This window comes from Vombatus ursinus, unplaced genomic scaffold (genome assembly GCF_900497805.2).
Source record: "Vombatus ursinus unplaced genomic scaffold, bare-nosed wombat genome assembly UNPS02014858.1, whole genome shotgun sequence".
NCBI lineage: Eukaryota > Metazoa > Chordata > Mammalia > Diprotodontia > Vombatidae > Vombatus > Vombatus ursinus.
Window position 1 is genome coordinate 867379 of NW_020954636.1, and position 6919 is coordinate 874297.

At 40.5% G+C, this 6919-nt stretch overlaps 1 pseudogene; it reads left to right on the forward strand.

The window, feature by feature from the left end:
• The window catches only part of LOC114027294, a 4591-nt pseudogene extending 3825 nt beyond the window's left edge, over nt 1–766 (forward strand).
• The last annotated feature ends 6153 nt before the right edge of the window (nt 767–6919 follow it).

The window sequence follows — 6919 nt, forward strand, 5'->3', positions numbered from 1 at the left end:
GAAAGAAGGGATGAGATAGAGAAGAAACAATGTTAAGAGACAGAAAGACAGAGACCCTCCTGCCTATCTCCTGTGTGATCCTTTGCCATCTGCATTGATACTGGACCCCTTAGCCCCACTTCCCTTCACCGAACTTAAGTCAACATCGACTTCCACCCTCCTCTTCCTTGTCTTTTCTGTATTTGTAGTGATCACTCTTCCTCTAGGCCTTTGGATTGCCCATCACAGTGGTCCATGTGGATAATAAATCCCACATGCTCTTTGGCTGTGACAGGATGGAGGTGTTGGCCCATCTGCTAGGTAAGTTGAAGACACTTTCCCTTACCATTGCTAAGACATTCCTTGCCCCACAGCCTACCTGCCAAACTTACCACTGAGGAAGAGGTTAGAGATAGCAGGAATTCTTGAGTAACAAATTTTCATTAAGTTTCCAAGAGGCAGAGCCTTGTACTGGACACTTCAAATGGGAACAGGCTCTGTCTTAAAAAGTGGAAGCAATCTCTGTTGTTAGGAAACCATGTATATTGTAGAAGATATGGAGAAACCATCTGTTTCTTGAAACCAAAAATGACCCCTTCCAAGGATTCCCTGAGTCCTGTGGGCAAGAGAAAGGCAGAGAATAATGGGCAGCATGCTTTACCAGGACTCAAAGATTCCTTTCTTTAAGGATCATCTGTAGAAGGTGCATGGTTTTCTGCATCCAGGGGAACAGTGGCAGGGCCCAGTACCTAATACTATGAAAGGCAAACTCTCAGCATTTGAATAAAAGGAGAAGCTGCCCAAACCTAGGAGCCAGACCCTTCCTCCTCACAATGTCCCCTTCATGGAATCCAGGATGCTAGGGTTCTTCATTCCTATATTCTCATGTTTGTGGAAAAAAGGTATATTTCCTGAACTTAGAGCCCTGAGATTGTCCTGTTCCTTCTACTCAAAAGTGCCTTAGGTAGAACTCCAACCTTCATTGTTATAATCAAATAAACTTCCTAGTGGGAAATACTCTAGTGTCTTGTCACTACTCTGGTATGTTTTGTGTATTCTTGATTTCACATCAACACTTACTCTGCTTTGGAGTTCATAAAATAATGTCTCCATAACTGCTTGGCCTACACATCAGGGGAAGGAAGCAGGTGGGAAAAAGAAACATCACTTATTGTGTAGAATTTGAAAACCAGAGAAAATGCTGGAAGCAGTGACTTATACAAAATCTTATAGCTTAGTCTGCAGCAAAGCCAAGACTTTGAGAGTATGCTGCCTGTCTTTTGAATATCCTCACTGATGGCAAATTTTTATTCTTCAGAATTGATTTGAGTCGTGGAAATAGTGAAAAATAATCTGTCAAAGTGGCTCTAATACCCATCTATAATTCATCTTCTGAAAAGCTGCCAGAGAATACTAGCTTTGGTCAATCATGGGTTTGACTCGTTTGGTACTTCTTAGGATTAGCCAGAGGGTCTGAGACTGGGCCAGCTCTAATAAAAGGTCAAAACTGTACAGGCCAGAATTGGGCCATGCCTGAGACTTGATTGTACTTAGGAAATGGCTGCCATGAGCTGGAGAATCCCTGGAGTGACCAGGGCTCAGAAGTAATGAGCTGGGAATTAACTGGCCTCTAGCCAAAGGGACCAAATTATATCACCATCTGAAATATGAATAGTGGTGATAAGATCACAGTGTCACAGGGCTGGGAGGAGTCTCAGAAGCCACCTAGTTTAATCCATACCTAAACAAACTTCCTGTGCAGCATACATTATAAGTTGTCAGCTAGGTTTGAAGACCTGATGATGGGGAACCCACTCCCACCCAAAGCATCCCATTCTTCTTTTTTTATATCTAGAATTCTTTTTTTGTTTGTTTGTTTGTGGGGCATTTGGGGTTAAGTGACTTGCCCAGGGTCACACAGCTAGTAAGTGTCAAGTGTCTGAGGCTGCATTTGAACTCAGGTCCTCCTGACTCCAGGGCCGGTGCTCTATCCACTGCACCACTAGCTGTCCCTATATCTATAATTCTTTTTTTTTTCTTTTTTCTTTTCTTTTTTTTTTTGCTAGGCAATGGGGTTAAGTGACTTGCCCAGGGTCACATAGCTAGTAAGTGTTATGTGTCTGAGGCTGCATTTGAACTCAGGTCCTCCTGACTCCAGGACCGGTGCTCTATCCACTGTGCCACCTAGCTGCTCCTGTATCTATAATTCTTGACCTCATTTTCCTTACCTAAAGCCTCAGTCTCTCCAGTATCTGCTCGTTGCTTCTAGCTCTGCCCTCCAGCACTAAACAGGAAAAAGTCTAACCCCTCTTCTGCACAAGTTTTTTGAATACTTGATGACAACTACCATGTTTCCCCTAAAGCCTTCTGTCTCTAGGCTGACCATCACTAGATCCTTCACTTTATGGTATGATCTCTATGGTATGGTATGATCTCTAGGCCCCTTAACATTCTGGTTATCTTTCTCTGGATAGGCTCCAACTTGTGAATTTCTTTCCTAAAATGTGCACAATCACATCTGCAAATTAGAAAACCTAAAGCATATAAGGTTGTTATTTGTCTGGGCCTGCAGACTTAGGCATTCATGTATTCAGTTGTTGGATTGTGCTATTTATTTACGCTTTTCTTCCATCCTTACCATATCACTCTCCTTGATGGAAAAATAACAAAGAAAAAGTAGGAATTGAATGAATATCTTCCTTTTGTCATCTATTAATATTAGAACGTTCTCCTCAAGCAGTGGAATGACCCTACCTTGTTCTTGGTAAAATTTACACATAAATAGGAAAAAATCCTTTTTTGTATAATTTTTTCATGAAACTTGGCTGATCTGGACACTTTTATATTATTTCATATTCATCATTTTGCACATAGAATCTTACAGTTGCAAAGAACTTTGGAAGTTACCTGGTACAATCTCCATTCCAAAGTGCCTATCTAGGGGCAGCTAGGTGGCACAGTGAATAGAGGTCTGGCCTTGGAGTCAGGAGGAGCTGAGTTCAAATCCAGCCTCAGACACTTAACACTTACTAGCTGTGTGACCTTGGGCAAGTCACTTAACCCCTCACCAAAAAAAAAAAAAAAAAAGCAAAGTGCCTATCTTTTTTATTTTATACCTTACACAATAGTTACAACAGTTGTCCCTCAGAAACAAGTTATTTCTGTAAAGAGATTTGCCACAGTTGTGGTATAACTCATTCTGTGAGGAATCTGCGAGGAGACTGATTATGATTCTGGAAAAACTGTTGATAGTGTTAACTTGAGAGAAACTGACAGCACAGAAAGAAAGGACTAAGATAACTTTTTTTTTGAGAGAAATTACTTTAATTTGTATCTTATGAAAAAACAGAGAGTTACTGAGAAGAGACTTTACTTGACATCCTCAGAGAGTTGAATGGTGAGAGTGTATTTCCGAAATTTAGAAGTCAAAAATGCCAGTGATGGTTAGAAGTGACTTTCACAGCTGATATATTATGACTAATCATTTATATCTTTGGTTTATTGTTTGTTTGTTACTCTTAATAAATTGCATAGCCAGTAACCTTGATGCTTGTTCAAGCCTAAGGAATTGGGAGTGAGGGGAGAAGTAATAAATATAGAAATCTCAACAAAAACTTACGGGAAAAGAGATTTCTCTAGTTTATTAAATAAATAACATTTAATAACTGGGTTAGAGGCTCAGAGCTAAACAATTATTGAGAGGTTGTAATTCCAGCAATCAATGAGGAAATATCAAATTGCCTTGGAACCTGAAGAATGAAGAAGGAAATTGAGCCAGTAGCAGATAGAGAAAGGGATAATCATCCCATGAAAATTACACGTAGCATTATGAAAATAGTAGGGAGGCTTAGCAGGTATGTTAGAGAACAAGCATTCAATTACAGATTGACTGGGGGGGAAGGGGTTGTCAGGAAGCACCCAAATCAGAGATGGATATATGGGGAGAGAAAGAGGGCATTTTTAAGCCTTTACAATGTGTCAGGTACCTTGCCATACACTAAGGATTCCTATGAAAACAAACAAGATTTCCTCTGCCCTCAAGGAGCTTACATTCTAATGGGAGAAGACAACAAATAGATACTAGAAAGTGAAGGAGCATGGAGAGGAGAATGCAGAAAGTGGCATAGTGGCCTGGTTCCTGGCAAGATGATGAAGATGATGAAGATGATGATGATGATAATGACAATATTTATATAGTTTTCTCTATGTGCCAGGCACTGTGCTAAGCACTTTGCAATTTTTAGTCTCCTTTGATCCTCACAACAACCCTGTGAGGTAGGTGCTATTATTACCCCTCTTTCACTTATGAGGAAACTGAGGCAGACAGGGATTAAGTGACTTGCCCAGGGTCAAACAGCTAGTAAATGCTGAGGCCAGATTCTTACCTATCAGAGAGAAGAGACAGGAATGGATTCCTAATTCTGATGGAGTGGAGATGTTGGAGACAAAAGGCAGGATGGAGTACTGCATTAAATTCTGGTCAGTATATTTTAGTAATGTCACTAATAAACTGGAGATTGAAGAGAAGAGAGCCACCTGGATGATAATAGGCCTAGAGAACATGCCATATGAAGGTCTGCTGAAGGAACTAGCAATGGTTATTCTGTAGAAAAGAAGTTAAGAGAGATAATGGTTATCTTGAAGCATTTGGAAAAGGGATTAGAATTTGTTCTGTTTGGCCTCTGCTGGTATAGAACAAGGAGCAGTGGTTAGAAGTTTGGGCTCGATGTCAACGAACAAGCATTTATTAAGTATTACCTGTGTCCAAAAGCCCATTGGTATGAAGCTTAGAGTCCCATGTGCTTACCATGTGCCAGGCACTGAGCTAAGCCACACAAAGAAAAGCCAACCCGTTGCCCCACCAAAAAAAAACAACAAAAAAACCAAAAACCAAAAAACCAACAACAGTCCCTGTCCTCAAGGAACTCACAGTCTAATAGGAGAGACCACATGTAAACAACTACATAGGAGATGTAGACTGGATAAAATGGGGAACATTTCAGGGACGACACCATCTGCTTCTACCTCACCGGAAGTTTTCAAGCAAAGGTTAGATGACCACTTGTCATGTATCATATAGAAGCATTGTTTTTCAGGCAATAGTTTGAACTGTAAGGCTTTTGAACTCCCTTCCCATTCTGACTTTCTGTGATTGTGTATTGGTGGAGGGGCAGAGGTGGAAGATGGGGAATGACTAGAGGTTAGGGACAGAGCAGGAACCAAAGGTTGTGAGTGTGGAATAAGGGATCTGAGACGAAAGGGACAGAAATAACAACAAAATAGGAAGCAGGGTCAGGTTCAAGAAATCTGGAGATCTGGACAGTCTTCTTCCTTAGGGCACAGCCTTCTGTCAAGCCTTGAGATCACCTTTCATAGTGTTCTTTATGAGAGTACATTTGGTGCTGGAATAAAATACAATCGACCTAAAGCAGTGTCCTCATCCTCTACACCCACCTACATCAAATCAGATCATTGCAGACTGCCTTTCTATCTTGCAACACATCCTTCAGCCCGTAAGTTGTCTTTTTCCAAATTTATTTTCTTGTGATTACCCTTGAAATTAATTTTAACCTTATCTCACCTATTTATAAATGTGGTGCATGGGTGTGGATCGGAAAATCATTTGATTTGGGGCTAGAGAGAATTTGAGAGATCTCCTAGTCCAACCTCCTTATTTTACATACATAAAAACTGAGGCCGGGAGAGAGAAAGTAATTTATCTAAGGTTATACTGTGAGAAGCAGACCTGGATGGCTGTTGTCAGAGGAATGACCATTGTTACAGAGAAATATAGGGCTCAGGGACAAACAGATGGCACAGGAATTGAAGGTGGTCAAACCAGGAGACCGTCTTACTGGGCACTTCCTACCCCCCACTCCCTAACCCATCTGCACTTTTCTCGGCATTTATTCCAGTCCTCAATCATAGAATCATAGATTGTTAGAACTGCAAGGGAGCTTAGAGAGTCATCCTTCTCATTTTAAAGATGAGGAAACAGAGTCCTACTTTAAGTGACTTGTTCCAGTCACACAACTTGTTAAGTGGGAGAGTTCAGTTTTCTCTTGGGTCTTGTGATCTTCACATTAATCCCTTTGAATTCAAGAATGGCTATCATACAGGATAGGAACTATCCTTCTTTCATCCATTCATTACGATAATTTTGGAAAAGATAACAATGCTAAATAAGACATAGACCATCTCCCTCGATATAGTCACTGTTCTCAAGAAGTTTATAATCTATTAAATGAGACGACACCCACATAAACAACCACAATACAAAGTAAGCCAGAAAAAAAAATATCAATAAATTATGAAATTTCGTAGTAGAGAGAAATCGTTCCTAGCTAAGATGCTAAGGAAAGGCTTCATTGAGTAAGTAGACTTTCCGCTGACCCTTAAAGGCTCCCAGACTTCAACAGTCTGAAATCAGAGGTGGTCCATTATAAGTGAGAGAAATGGCATAAAGAAAGGCATGGAGATTAGAAAATTAGTTGGATATTTTGGAGATGGAGATTAGTATAGTTTACTCATAAATTAAGTGAGGAAGAGTGGAAGAGAAGACTGGAACCAGATTTGTGGGGGACTTTGAATGCTAGGCTGAGTTTGGAATCTTATGTTGTCAACAATGAAAAGCCACTGAATATTTTTATCATCAGAATGACTTGATCAGATCTGCACACCAGAAAAATTAATTAATCTGGCAGCAATGGGTAGGAAAGATTATAGGAACACCAACTTAAATCTGGCAGACCTTAGAGATCATTTATTTCACCCTTTACATCTTACAGATAAGGGAATTGAGGCCTAGAAGAAGTCACCAGCCCCAAGTTACAAGGTAGTAAATAGAAAAACCAGGATTCAAAGCCAGGCCCTCCCGTCCAAATCTAGTGCTTCTTTCATTACACCTTGCTGCCTCTAGGGAGCAGAAACTGAAGGTGAG